Raw genomic sequence first — 16,295 nt, 5'->3', positions numbered from 1 at the left:
AATAGAGAACTATTAGCTGAATATCAAATATATGGATTTAAACTATTTCACACAGATAGATATATTAGACGAGGAGGTGGAGTAGCCATATATGTTAGGGACAATTTGAAATGTAGTCTCAAAGAGGGAATCAAAACAGAGCCACACACAGAAACTATTTGGATTGAATTAAACGAAAAAGCTAATAATATTATAATAGGAGTAATATATAGGCCACCAAATTTAGACAGAATGGAAGCAAAGCATCTATGGGATGAAATATCTAGAGCATCTAGATCTAACAGAGCATCTAGGATGAAATATCTAGAGCATCTAGATCTAACAGTATTTATGTCATGGGTGACTTTAATTTTAGCGGAATAAACTGGTTGAACAAAACAGGGAATAGTGAAGCAGAAGATTTTCTAGAATTAATTGACGATTGCTTTCTTACGCAACACATTAAGGAACCAACACGGGAAAATAATATTTTAGATTTAGTGTTAACTAACAGGGAAACGCAAATTAATGACATCGAAATAGGGAGTGAGCTAGGGAGCAGTGATCACAAAGAAATCAGATTTAGCATAGAATGGAATAGACCAGTAGGAGAAAATTCTGTTAAAGTGCCAGATTTTCGAAAAGCTGATTTTAATAGCCTAAGAAATTTTTTGGGTCAAATTGATTGGAAAGGCTTGGGTATGGGGTGTGGGCCGGTCTTGGAGCGAGACATGAACCCAGCGATAGGTGACTTAAATGGGGATTTCGATGTGGATTCAATATATAACTTATTTAAGAATATTCTAAACAAAGCACAGGAACGTAGTATACCATACAAATTGAATAGATCGTATACTAATGACCCAAAGTGGATAACAAAGAATTTGAAGAACCTTATAGGTAAAAAGAGAGCTTGGTACAAAAGGATTAAAAATGGGGAGGTCACTTTAGAACAGGAATTCGTACAACTGGTTAGAAATGTTAAAAAAGAGATAAGGAAAGCAAAAAGAAACTATGAAGTTCGCATAGCAGGGCAAGCAAAGACAAATCCTAAAGGGTTTTTTCAGTTATATCGTACTAAGACTAGGGAAAGGATAGGTCCATTAAAAACTGAGATAGGTCAAATAACAGATAGTGATGAAGAGATGAGTAGTATTTTTAATAAATATTTTGTATCTGTATTTACTAAAGAGGAACTTAACAATATGCCTTCAGCCGAACAAGTCTATGTGGGTGGGGACGAGGACAGGTTGACGAGTTTAGCAGTTACCAGGGAGGATGTTCTTAAACAAATAGTAAAACTCAAACCAAACAAATCCCCAGGGCCGGATGAAGTGTTTGCTAGGGTGCTTAAAGAATGCAAAGAGGAGCTTTGTGACCCACTGTCAACCATATTTAATAAATCAATAGAGTCAGGCAGAGTGCCAGAGTTTTGGAAAGTTGCTAATGTGATACCAGTTTTTAAGAAAGGAGATAGATCACTTGCGTCTAACTATCGACCAATTAGCCTAACGTCTATTGTGGGAAAGTTACTCGAATCTATAATAGCAAATAAAATTCGTCTTCATCTTGAAAAACATAAATTAATAATTGAGTCGCAACATGGTTTTATAAATGGCCGTTCATGTTTAACAAATTTGTTATCTTTTTATTCTAGCATTGTTGAGGCAGTTGATAGTGGTAAGGATTGCGATGTTGTATACCTTGACTTTAGCAAAGCTTTTGATACAGTGCCACATGAAAGACTGATTAAAAAAATAGAGTCTCATGGTATTGGGGGTGCTATATTAAGCTGGATTAGGGCATGGCTATACCAAAGGAAACAGAGAGTTAGTATAAATGGAATCAAGTCAGAGTGGGAAAATGTTGTAAGTGGAGTGCCTCAAGGCTCTGTCCTGGGACCTCTGTTGTTTATAATATATATAAATGATTTAGATTCAGGTTTGAGTAGCAACATTTGCAAATTTGCCGATGATACGAAAATCGGTAGGGAAATTAATTCGGAGGAGGACTCACTATCACTTCAAGTTGATCTAGATAGGGTTTTGAAATGGTCAAAGGATTGGCAGATGCAGTTTAATGCTGATAAATGTAAAGTTCTGAGGTTAGGTAATGATGATAGAGTTACAAGATACGAGCTAGATGGTGTTGTGATTGCGAAGTCGGATTGCGAAAGGGATCTGGGAGTTATGATTAGTAAGAATTTAAAACAAAAGGATCAATGCATAAATGTTCGTAATAAGGCAAATAGGACACTTGGATTTATTAATCGCAGCGTTAGTAACAAGACACCTGGTGTGGTTCTCAAGCTATATCTTGCTCTAGTTAGGCCCCATTTAGATTATGCAGTTCAGTTTTGGTCGCCATATTATAGAATGGATATAAATTCACTTGAACGTGTCCAGCGTAGGATGACTAAGTTAATTCCCCAAATTAGAAATCTTTCATATGAAGAAAGATTAACAAAGCTTAAGTTGCATTCACTGGAAAGGCGAAGAGTTAGGGGTGACATGATAGAGGTTTACAAGTGGATGAATGGACATAACCGGGGGGATATTAATAGGGTATTAAAAGTATCAACACAGGACAGAACACGAAACAATGGATATAAATTGGATAAGTTTAGATTTAGGAAAGACTTGGGTAAATACTGGTTCAGTAACAGGGTTGTTGATTTGTGGAACCAATTGCCGCGTAACATTGTGGAGGTGGGGTCCCTCGATTGTTTCAAGCACGGGTTGGACAAGTATATGAGTGGGATTGGGTGGTTATAGAATAGGAGCTGCCTCGTATGGGCCAATAGGCCTTCTGCAGTTACCTTTGTTCTTATGTTCTTATGTTCCTGTGCTTTGTTTAGAACATTCTTAAATAAGTTATATATTGAATCCACATCGAAATCCCCATTTACGTCACCTATCGCTGGGTTCATGTCTCGCTCCAAGATTGGCCCCCACCCCATACCCAAGACTTTCCAATCAATTTGACCCAAAGAATTTCTTAGGCTATTAAAATCAGCTTTTCGAAAATCTGGCACTTTAACAGAATTTTCTCCTACAGGTCTATTCCATTCTATGCTAAATCTGATTTTTTTGTGATCACTGTTCCCTAGCTCACTCCCTATTTCGATGTCATTAATTTGTGTTTCCCTGTTAGTTAACACTAAATTTAAAATATTATTTTCCCGTGTTGGTTCCTTAATGTGTTGCGTAAGAAAGCAATCGTCAATTAATTCTAGAAAATCTTCTGCTTCATTATTCCCTGTTTTGTTCAACCAGTTTATTCCACTAAAATTAAAGTCACCCATGACGTAAATACTGTTAGATCTAGATGCCCTAGATATTTCATCCCATAGATGCTTTGCTTCCATTCTGTCTAAATTTGGTGGCCTATATATAACTCCTATTATAATATTATTTGCTTTTTCGTATAATTCTATCCAAATAGTTTCTGAGTGTGGCTCAGTTTTGATTCCCTCTTTGAGACTACATTTCAAATTGTCCCTAACATATATGGCTACTCCCCCTCCTCGTCTAATATATCTATCTGTGTGAAATAGTTTAAATCCATTTATCTGATATTCAGCTAATAGTTCTCTATAAGGTCACTTTAGAACAGGAATTCGTACAACTGGTTAGAAATGTTAAAAAAGAGATAAGGAAAGCTAAAATAAATTATGAAGTTCGCATAGCAGGGCAAGCAAAGACAAATCCTAAAGGGTTTTTTCAGTTATATCGTACTAAGACTAGGGAGAGGATAGGTCCATTAAAAACTGAGACAGGTCAAACAACTGATAGTGATGAAGAGATGAGTAGTATTTTTAATAAATATTTTGTATCTGTATTTACTAAAGAGGAACTTAACAATATGCCTTCAGCCGAACAAGTCTATGTGGGTGGGGACGAGGACAGGATGACGAGTTTACAGTTACCAGGGAGGATGTTCTTAAACAAATAGTAAAACTCAAACCAAACAAATCCCCAGGGCCGGATGAAGTGTTTGCCAGGGTGCTTAAAGAATGCAAAGAGGAGCTTTGTGACCCACTGTCAACCATATTTAATAAATCAATAGAGTCAGGCAGAGTGCCAGAGTTTTGGAAAGTTGCTAATATGATATCAGTTTTTAAGAAAGGAGATAGATCACTTGCGTCTAACTGTCGACCAATTACCCTAACGTCTATTGTGGGAAAGTTACTCGAATCTATAATAGCAAATAAAATCCGTCTTCATCTTGAAAAACATAAATTAATAATTGAGTCGCAACATGGTTTTATAAATGGCCATTCATGTTTAACAAATTTGTTATCATTTTATTCTAGGATAGTTAAGGCAGTTGATAGTGGATCAACTGATAGTGGTTGATAGTTGATAGTGATAGTTAAAAAGATAGTCTCATGGTATTGGGGGTGCTATATTAAGCTGGATTAGGGCATGGCTATTCCAAAGGAAACTGAGAGTTAGTATAAATAGAGTCAAGTCAGAGTGGGAAAATGTGGTAAGTGGAGTGCCTCAAGGCTCTGTCCTGGGACCTCTGTTGTTTATAATATATATAAATGATTTAGATTCTGGTTTGAGTAGCAACATTTGCAAATTTGCCGATGATACGAAAATCGGTAGGGAAATTAATTCGGAGGAGGACTCACTATTACTTCAAGTTGATCTAGATAGGGTTTTGAAATGGTCAAAGGATTGGCAGATGCAGTTTAATGCTGATAAATGTAAAGTTCTGAGGTTAGGTAATTATGATAGAGTTACAAGATACGAGCTAGATGGTGTTGTGATTGCGAAGTCGGATTGCGAAAGGGATCTAGGAGTTGTGATTAGTAAGAATTTAAAACAAAAGGATCAATGCATAAATGTTCGTAATAAGGCAAATCGGACACTTGGATTTATTAATCGCAGCGTTAGTAACAAGACACCTGGTGTGGTTCTCAAGCTATATCTTGCTCTAGTTAGGCCCCATTTAGATTATGCAGTTCAGTTTTGGTCGCCATATTATAGAATGGATATAAATTCACTTGAACGTGTCCAGCGTAGGATGACTAAGTTAATTCCCTAAATTAGAAATCTTTCATATGAAGAAAGATTAACAAAGCTTAAGTTGCATTCACTGGAAAGGCGAAGAGTTAGGGGCGACATGATAGAGGTTTACAAGTGGGTGAATGGACATAACAAGGGGGATATTAATAGGGTATTAAAAGTATCAACACAGGACAGAACACGAAACAATGGGTATAAATTGGATAAGTTTAGATTTAGGAAAGACTTGGGTAAATACTGGTTCAGTAACAGGGTTGTAGATTTGTGGAACCAATTGCCGCGTAACGTGGTGGAGGTGGGGTCCCTCGATTGTTTCAAGCGCGGGTTGGACAAGTATATGAATGGGATTGGGTGGTTATAGAATAGGAGCTGCCTCGTATGGGCCAATAGGCCTTCTGCAGTTACCTTTGTTCTTATGTTCTTTTGTTCTAATTTAGACAGAATGGAAGCAAAGCATCTGTGGGATGAAATATCTAGGGCATCTAGATCTAACAGTATTTACGTCATGGGTGACTTTAATTTTAGTGGAATAAACTGGTTGAACAAAACAGGGAATAGTGAAGCAGAAGATTTTCTAGAATTAATTGACGATTGCTTTCTTATGCAACACATTAAGGAACCAACACGGGAAAATAATATTTTAGATTTAGTGTTAACTAACAGGGAAACACAAATTAATGACATCGAAATAGGGAGTGAGCTAGGGAACAGTGATCACAAAGAAATCAGATTTAGCATAGAATGGAATAGACCTGTAGGAGAAAATTCTGTTAAAGTGCCAGATTTTCGAAAAGCTGATTTTAATAGCCTTAGAAATTTTTTGGGTCAAATTGATTGGAAAGTCTTGGGTATGGGGTGTGGGCCGGTCTTGGAGCGAGACATGAACCCAGCGATAGGTGACGTAATTGGGGCTTTCGATGTGGATTCAATATATAACTAATTTAAGAATATTCTAAACAAAGCACAGGAACGTAGTATACCATTCAAATTGAATAGATCGAATACCAATGACCCAAAGTGGATAACAAAGAATTTGAAGAACCTTATAGGTAAAAAGAGAGCTTGGTACAAAAGGATTAAAAATGGGGAGGTCACTTTAGAACAGGAATTCGTACAACTGGTTAGAAATGTTAAAAAAGAGATAAGGAAAGCAAAAAGAAACTATGAAGTTCGCATAGCAGAGCAAGCAAAGACAAATCCTAAAGGTTTTTTTCAGTTATATCGTACTAAGACTAGGGAAAGGATAGGTCCATTAAAAACTGAGACAGGTCAAATAACAGATAGTGATGAAGAGATGAGTAGTATTTTTAATAAATATTTTGTATCTGTATTTACTAAAGTGGAACTTAACAATATGCCTTCAGCCGAACAAGTCTATGTGGGTGGGGACGAGGACAGGTTGACGAGTTTAGCAGTTACCAGGGAGGATGTTCTTAAACAAATAGTAAAACTCAAACCAAACAAATCCCCAGGGCCGGATGAAGTGTTTGCCAGGGTGCTTAAAGAATGCAAAGAGGAGCTTTGTGACCCACTGTCAACCATATTTAATAAATCAATAGAGTCAGGCAGAGTGCCAGAGTTTTGGAAAGTTGCTAATGTGATACCAGTTTTTAAGAAAGGAGATAGATCACTTGCGTCTAACTATCGACCAATTAGCCTAACGTCTATTGTGGGAAAGTTACTCGAATCTATAATAGCAAATAAAATTCGTCTTCATCTTGAAAAACATAAATTAATAATTGAGTCGCAACATGGTTTTATAAATGGCCGTTCATGTTTAACAAATTTGTTATCTTTTTATTCTAGCATTGTTGAGGCAGTTGATAGTGGTAAGGATTGCGATGTTGTGTACCTTGACTTTAGCAAAGCTTTTGATACAGTGCCACATGAAAGACTGATTAAAAAGTTCGAGTCTCATGGTATTGGGGGTGCTATATTAAGCTGGATTAGGGCATGGCTATACCAAAGGAAACAGAGAGTTAGTATAAATGGAGTCAAGTCAGAGTGGGAAAATGTTGTAAGTGGGGTGCCTCAGGGCTCTGTTGTTTATAATATATATAAATGATTTAGATTCAGGTTTGAGTAGCAACATTTGCAAATTTGCCGATGATACGAAAATCGGTAGGGAAATTAATTCGGAGGAGGACTCACTATCACTTCAAGTTGATCTAGATAGGGTTTTGAAATGGTCGAAGGATTGGCAGATGCAGTTTAATGCTGATAAATGAAAAGTTCTGAGGTTAGGTAATGATTATATACAGAGGTAATGTTTTATACAGAGGTATAAAACAGCCATAGAGTTAGTTAGGAGCAAGGGAGGAATCCCGATCATATGTGGCATTCTTCCAAGAAAGGGAGTGGGAAATGAATGGATATCGAGGGCACTTGGTGTCAATTGCCGGCTGGAAAGATATTGCAAATCAAATGCAATATCTTTCATAGACAACTGGGAACACTTCTATGGAAGAAATGAAATGTATGCTCGTGATGGGGTGCATCTATCGAGAGCTGGGGTTGTTGCTGTTGCGAACTCGCTAGAAGAAGTGGTTAGAGGTGTTTGTTTGGGTTTAAACTGTTAGTAGATAGAGGTATGGGAATTGATTTGGAGGAAGGAGGTAATAAAAGTATGTGTTTGTGGGAGAAAGGAATTGGCAAAACGATCAGGGAAAGAGAAGGTCCGCAAAATAACAATTCACTTAGGGTATATTACACTAACAGTAGAAGTCTAAGAAATAAAATTAACGAATTAAATGCTCTTGTCTGCACAGAAAAAATAGATATTATTGCACTTACCGAAACGTGGATGAATGTAGAAAATAGAGAACTATTAGCTGAATATCAAATATATGGATTTAAACTATTTCACACAGATAGATATATTAGACGAGGAGGTGGAGTAGCCATATATGTTAGGGACAATTTGAAATGTAGTCTCAAAGAGGGAATCATAAGAAGAACATAAGAACATAAGAACAAAGGTAACTGCAGAAGGCCTATTGGCCCATACGAGGCAGCTCCTATTCTATAACCACCCAATCCCACTCATATACTTGTCCAACCCGTGCTTGAAACAATCGAGGGACCCCACCTCCACAATGTTACGCGGCAATTGGTTCCACAAATCAACAACCCTGTTACTGAACCAGTATTTACCCAAGTCTTTCCTAAATCTAAACTTATCCAATTTATATCCATTGTTTCGTGTTCTGTCCTGTGTTGATACTTTTAATACCCTATTAATATCCCCCCGGTTATGTCCATTCATCCACTTGTAAACCTCTATCATGTCACCCCTAACTCTTCGCCTTTCCAGTGAATGCAACTTAAGCTTTGTTAATCTTTCTTCATATGAAAGATTTCTAATTTGGGGAATTAACTTAGTCATCCTACGCTGGACACGTTCAAGTGAATTTATATCCATTCTATAATATGGCGACCAAAACTGAACTGCATAATCTAAATGGGGCCTAACTAGAGCAAGATATAGCTTGAGAACCACACCAGGTGTCTTGTTACTAACGCTGCGATTAATAAATCCAAGTGTCCGATTTGCCTTATTACGAACATTTATGCATTGATCCTTTTGTTTTAAATTCTTACTAATCATAACTCCCAGATCCCTTTCGCAATCCGACTTCGCAATCACAACACCATCTAGCTCGTATCTTGTAACTCTATTAGCAACTTTCCAAAACTCTGGCACTCTGCCTGACTATTGATTTATTAAATATGGTTGACAGTGGCTCGGAAAGCTCCTATTTGCATTCTTTAAGCACCCTGGCAAACACTTCATCCGGCCCCAAACAGAGCCATCCGAATCCGAATCAAAACAGAGCCACACACAGAAACTATTTGGATTGAATTAAACGAAAAAGCTAATAATATTATAATAGGAGTAATATATAAGCCACCAAATTTAGACAGAATGGAAGCAAAGCATCTATGGGATGAAATATCTAGAGCATCTAGATCTAACAGTATTTATGTCATGGGTGACTTTAATTTTAGCGGAATAAACTGGTTGAACAAAACAGGGAATAGTGAAGCAGAAGATTTTCTAGAATTAATTGATGATTGCTTTCTTACGCAACACATTAAGGAACCAACACGGGAAAATAATATTTTAGATTTAGTGTTAACTAACAGGGAAACGCAAATTAATGACATCGAAATAGGGAGTGAGCTAGGGAGCAGTGATCACAAAGAAATCAGATTTAGCATAGAATGGAATAGACCAGTAGGAGAAAATTCTGTTAAAGTGCCAGATTTTCGAAAAGCTGATTTTAATAGCCTAAGAAATTTTTTGGGTCAAATTGATTGGAAAGGCTTGGGTATGGGGTGTGGGCCGGTCTTGGAGCGAGACATGAACCCAGCGATAGGTGACTTAAATGGGGATTTCGATGTGGATTCAATATATAACTTATTTAAGAATATTCTAAACAAAGCACAGGAACGTAGTATACCATACAAATTGAATAGATCGTATACTAATGACCCAAAGTGGATAACAAAGAATTTGAAGAACCTTATAGGTAAAAAGAGAGCTTGGTACAAAAGGATTAAAAATGGGGAGGTCACTTTAGAACAGGAATTCGTACAACTGGTTAGAAATGTTAAAAAAGAGATAAGGAAAGCAAAAAGAAACTATGAAGTTCGCATAGCAGGGCAAGCAAAGACAAATCCTAAAGGGTTTTTTCAGTTATATCGTACTAAGACTAGGGAAAGGATAGGTCCATTAAAAACTGAGACAGGTCAAATAACAGATAGTGATGAAGAGATGAGTAGTATTTTTAATAAATATTTTGTATCTGTATTTACTAAAGAGGAACTTAACAATATGCCTTCAGCCGAACAAGTCTATGTGGGTGGGGACGAGGACAGGTTGACGAGTTTAGCAGTTACCAGGGAGGATGTTCTTAAACAAATAGTAAAACTCAAACCAAACAAATCCCCAGGGCCGGATGAAGTGTTTGCTAGGGTGCTTAAAGAATGCAAAGAGGAGCTTTGTGACCCACTGTCAACCATATTTAATAAATCAATAGAGTCAGGCAGAGTGCCAGAGTTTTGGAAAGTTGCTAATGTGATACCAGTTTTTAAGAAAGGAGATAGATCACTTGCGTCTAACTATCGACCAATTAGCCTAACGTCTATTGTGGGAAAGTTACTCGAATCTATAATAGCAAATAAAATTCGTCTTCATCTTGAAAAACATAAATTAATAATTGAGTCGCAACATGGTTTTATAAATGGCCGTTCATGTTTAACAAATTTGTTATCTTTTTATTCTAGCATTGTTGAGGCAGTTGATAGTGGTAAGGATTGCGATGTTGTATACCTTGACTTTAGCAAAGCTTTTGATACAGTGCCACATGAAAGACTGATTAAAAAGATAGAGTCTCATGGTATTGGGGGTGCTATATTAAGCTGGATTAGGGCATGGCTATACCAAAGGAAACAGAGAGTTAGTATAAATGGAATCAAGTCAGAGTGGGAAAATGTTGTAAGTGGAGTGCCTCAAGGCTCTGTCCTGGGACCTCTGTTGTTTATAATATATATAAATGATTTAGATTCAGGTTTGAGTAGCAACATTTGCAAATTTGCCGATGATACGAAAATCGGTAGGGAAATTAATTCGGAGGAGGACTCACTATCACTTCAAGTTGATCTAGATAGGGTTTTGAAATGGTCAAAGGATTGGCAGATGCAGTTTAATGCTGATAAATGTAAAGTTCTGAGGTTAGGTAATGATGATAGAGTTACAAGATACGAGCTAGATGGTGTTGTGATTGCGAAGTCGGATTGCGAAAGGGATCATAAGAACATAAGAACATAAGAACAAAGGTAACTGCAGAAGGCCTATTGGCCCATACGAGGCAGCTCCTATTCTATAACCACCCAATCCCACTCATATACTTGTCCAACCCGTGCTTGAAACAATCGAGGGACCCCACCTCCACAATGTTACGCGGCAATTGGTTCCACAAATCAACAACCCTGTTACTGAACCAGTATTTACCCAAGTCTTTCCTAAATCTAAACTTATCCAATTTATACCCATTGTTTCGTGTTCTGTCCTGTGTTGATACTTTTAATACCCTATTAATATCCCCCCGGTTATGTCCATTCATCCACTTGTAAACCTCTATCATGTCACCCCTAACTCTTCGCCTTTCCAGTGAATGCAACTTAAGCATTGTTAATCTTTCTTCATATGAAAGATTTCTAATTTGGGGAATTAACTTAGTCATCCTACGCTGGACACGTTCAAGTGAATTTATATCCATTCTATAATATGGCGACCAAAACTGAACTGCATAATCTAAATGGGGCCTAACTAGAGCAAGATATAGCTTGAGAACCACACCAGGTGTCTTGTTACTAACGCTGCGATTAATAAATCCAAGTGTCCGATTTGCCTTATTACGAACATTTATGCATTGATCCTTTTGTTTTAAATTCTTACTAATCATAACTCCCAGATCCCTTTCGCAATCCGACTTCGCAATCACAACACCATCTAGCTCGTATCTTGTAACTCTATCATCATTACCTAACCTCAGAACTTTACATTTATCAGCATTAAACTGCATCTGCCAATCCTTTGACCATTTCAAAACCCTATCTAGATCAACTTGAAGTGATAGTGAGTCCTCCTCCGAATTAATTTCCCTACCGATTTTCGTATCATCGGCAAATTTGCAAATGTTGCTACTCAAACCTGAATCTAAATCATTTATATATATTATAAACAACAGAGGTCCCAGGACAGAGCCTTGAGGCACTCCACTTACAACATTTTCCCACTCTGACTTGATTCCATTTATACTAACTCTCTGTTTCCTTTGGTATAGCCATGCCCTAATCCAGCTTAATATAGCACCCCCAATACCATGAGACTCTATCTTTTTAATCAGTCTTTCATGTGGCACTGTATCAAAAGCTTTGCTAAAGTCAAGGTATACAACATCGCAATCCTTACCACTATCAACTGCCTCAACAATGCTATAATAAAAAGATAACAAATTTGTTAAACATGAACGGCCATTTATAAAACCATGTTGCGACTCAATTATTAATTTATGTTTTTCAAGATGAAGACGAATTTTATTTGCTATTATAGATTCGAGTAACTTTCCCACAATAGACGTTAGGCTAATTGGTCGATAGTTAGACGCAAGTGATCTATCTCCTTTCTTAAAAACTGGTATCACATTAGCAACTTTCCAAAACTCTGGCACTCTGCCTGACTCTAATGATTTATTAAATATGGTTGACAGTGGGTCACAAAGCTCCTCTTTGCATTCTTTAAGCACCCTGGCAAACACTTCATCCGGCCCTGGGGATTTGTTTGGTTTGAGTTTTACTATTTGTTTAAGAACATCCTCCCTGGTAACTGTTAAACTCGTCAACCTGTCCTCGTCCCCACCCACATAGACTTGTTCGGCTGAAGGCATATTGTTAAGTTCCTCTTTAGTAAATACAGATACAAAATATTTATTAAAAATACTACTCATCTCTTCATCACTATCTGTTATTTGACCTGTCTCAGTTTTTAATGGACCTATCCTTTCCCTAGTCTTAGTACGATATAACTGAAAAAACCCTTTAGGATTTGTCTTTGCTTGCCCTGCTATGCGAACTTCATAGTTTCTTTTTGCTTTCCTTATCTCTTTTTTAACATTTCTAACCAGTTGTACGAATTCCTGTTCTAAAGTGACCTCCCCATTTTTAATCCTTTTGTACCAAGCTCTCTTTTTACCTATAAGGTTAGGTGGATCTGGGAGTTATGATTAGTAAGAATTTAAAACAAAAGGATCAATGCATAAATGTTCGTAATAAGGCAAATCGGACACTTGGATTTATTAATCGCAGCGTTAGTAACAAGACACCTGGTGTGGTTCTCAAGCTATATCTTGCTCTAGTTAGGCCCCATTTAGATTATGCAGTTCAGTTTTGGTCGCCATATTATAGAATGGATATAAATTCACTTGAACGTGTCCAGCGTAGGATGACTAAGTTAATTCCCCAAATTAGAAATCTTTCATATGAAGAAAGATTAACAAAGCTTAAGTTGCATTCACTGGAAAGGCGAAGAGTTAGGGGTGACATGATAGAGGTTTACAAGTGGATGAATGGACATAACCGGGGGGATATTAATAGGGTATTAAAAGTATCAACACAGGACAGAACACGAAACAATGGATATAAATTGGATAAGTTTAGATTTAGGAAAGACTTGGGTAAATACTGGTTCAGTAACAGGGTTGTTGATTTGTGGAACCAATTGCCGCGTAACATTGTGGAGGTGGGGTCCCTCGATTGTTTCAAGCACGGGTTGGACAAGTATATGAGTGGGATTGGGTGGTTATAGAATAGGAGCTGCCTCGTATGGGCCAATAGGCCTTCTGCAGTTACCTTTGTTCTTATGTTCTTATGTTCTAATGATGATAGGGTTACAAGATACGAGCTAGATGGTGTTGAGATTGCGAAGTCGAATTGCGAAAGGGATCTGGGAGTTATGATTAGTAAGAATTTAAAACAAAAGGATCAATGCATAAATGTTCGTAATAAGGCAAATCGGACACTTGGATTTATTAATCGCAGCGTTAGTAACAAGACACCTGGTGTGGTTCTCAAGCTATATCTTGCTCTAGTTAGGCCCCATTTAGATTATGCAGTTCAGTTTTGGTCGCCATATTATAGAATGGATATAAATTCACTTGAACGTGTCCAGCGTAGGATGACTAAGTTAATTCCCCAAATTAGAAATCTTTCATATGAAGAAAGATTAACAAAGCTTAAGTTGCATTCACTGGAAAGGCGAAGAGTTAGGGGTGACATGATAGAGGTTTACAAGTGGGTGAATGGACATAACAAAGGGGATATTAATAGGGTATTAAAAGTATCAACACAAGACAGAACACGAAACAATGGGTATAAATTGGATAAGTTTAGATTTAGGAAAGACTTGGGTAAATACTGGTTCAGTAACAGGGTTGTTGATTTGTGGAACCAATTGCCGCGTAACATTGTGGAGGTGGGGTCCCTCGATTGTTTCAAGCATGGGTTGGACATGTATATGAGTGGGATTGGATGGTTATAAATAGGAGCTGCCTCGTATGGGCCAACAGGCCTTCTGCAGTTGCCTTTGTTCTTATGTTCTTATGTTCTTATCTCAAGATAACCTCAAGATAACCCTGGCAAACACTTCGTCCGGCCCTGGGGATTTGATTGGTTTTAGTTTTTCTAATTGTTTAATTACATCCTCCCTGGTAACTGCTAAACTAGTCAACCTGTCCTCATCCCCACCCACATAGACTTGTTCGGCTGAAGGCATATTGTTAAGTTCTTCTTTAGTAAATACAGATATAAAAGAAAGGGAGTGGGAAATGAATGGATGTCGATGGCAATTGGTGTCAATTGCCGGCTGGAAAGATATTGCAAATCAAATGCAATATCTTTCATAGACAACTGGGAACACTTCTATGGAAGAAATGAAATGTATGCTCGTGATGGGGTGCATCTATCGAGAGCTGGGGTTGTTGCTGTTGCGAACTCGTTGGAACCAGTGGTTAGAGGTGTTTGTTTGGGTTTAAACTGTTAGTAGATAGTGGTATGGGAATTGATTTGGAGAAAGGAGGTAATAAAAGTATGTGTTCGTGGGAGAAAAGAATTGGCAAAATGATCAGGGAAAGAAAAGGGCCTCAAAATAACAATTCACTTAGGATATATTACACTAACAGTAGAAGTCTAAGAAATAAAATTAATGAATTAAATGCTCTTGTCTGCACAGAAAAAATAGATATTATTGCACTTACCGAAACGTGGATGAACGTAGAAAATAGAGAACTATTAGCTGAATATCAGATAAATGGATTTAAACTATTTCACACAGAGAGATATATTAGACGAGGGGTAGTAGCCATATGTTAGGGACAATTTGAAATGTAGTCTCAAAGAGAGAACCAAAACTGAGCCACACACAGAAACTATTTGGATAGAATTAAACGAAAAAGCAAATAATATTATAATAGGAGTTATATATAGGCCACCAAATTTAGACAGAATGGAAGCTAAGCATCTATGTAATGAAATATCTAGAGCATCTAGATCTAACAGTATTTATGTCATAAGAACATAAGAACATAAGAACAAAGGTAACTGCAGAAGGCCTATTGGCCCATACGAGGCAGCTCCTATTCTATAACCACCCAATCCCACTCACATACTTGTCCATCCCGCGCTTGAAACAATCGAGGGACCCCACCTCCACCACGTTACGCGGCAATTGGTTCCACAAATCTACAACCCTGTTACTGAACCAGTATTTACCCAAGTCTTTCCTAAATCTAAACTTATCCAATTTATACCCATTGTTTCGTGTTCTGTCCTGTGTTGATACTTTTAATACCCTATTAATATCCCCCTTGTTATGTCCATTCACCCACTTGTAAACCTCTATCATGTCGCCCCTAACTCTTCGCCTTTCCAGTGAATGCAACTTAAGCTTTGTTAATCTTTCTTCATATGAAAGATTTCTAATTTGGGGAATTAACTTAGTCATCCTACGCTGGACACGTTCAAGTGAATTTATATCCATTCTATAATATGGCGACCAAAACTGAACTGCATAATCTAAATGGGGCCTAACTAGAGCAAGATATAGCTTGAGAACCACACCAGGTGTCTTGTTACTAACGCTGCGATTAATAAATCCAAGTGTGCGATTTGCCTTATTACGAACATTTATGCATTGATCCTTTTGTTTTAAATTCTTACTAATCATAACTCCCAGATCCCTTTCGCAATCCGACTTCGCAATCACAACACCATCTAGCTCGTATCTTGTAACTATATCATCATTACCTAACCTCAGAACTTTACATTTATCAGCATTAAACTGCATCTGCCAATCCTTTGACCATTTCAAAACCCTATCTAGATCAACTTGAAGTGATAGTGAGTCCTCCTCCGAATTAATTTCCCTACCGATTTTCGTATCATCGGCAAATTTGCAAATGTTGCTACTCAAACCTGAATCTCTAATCATTTATATATATTATAAACAACAGAGGTCCCAGGACAGAGCCTTGAGGCACTCCACTTACAACATTTTCCCACTCTGACTTGATTCCATTTATACTAACTCTCTGTTTCCTTTGGTATAGCCATGCCCTAATCCAGCTTAATATAGCACCCCCAATACCATGAGACTCTATTTTTTTAATCAGTCTTTCATGTGGCACTGTATCAAAAGCTTTGCTAAAGTCAAGGTATACA

Source organism: Procambarus clarkii, chromosome 27 (genome assembly GCF_040958095.1).
Source record: "Procambarus clarkii isolate CNS0578487 chromosome 27, FALCON_Pclarkii_2.0, whole genome shotgun sequence".
Classification (NCBI taxonomy): Eukaryota; Metazoa; Arthropoda; class Malacostraca; order Decapoda; family Cambaridae; genus Procambarus; species Procambarus clarkii.
This window is presented reverse-complemented; position numbering follows the sequence as displayed.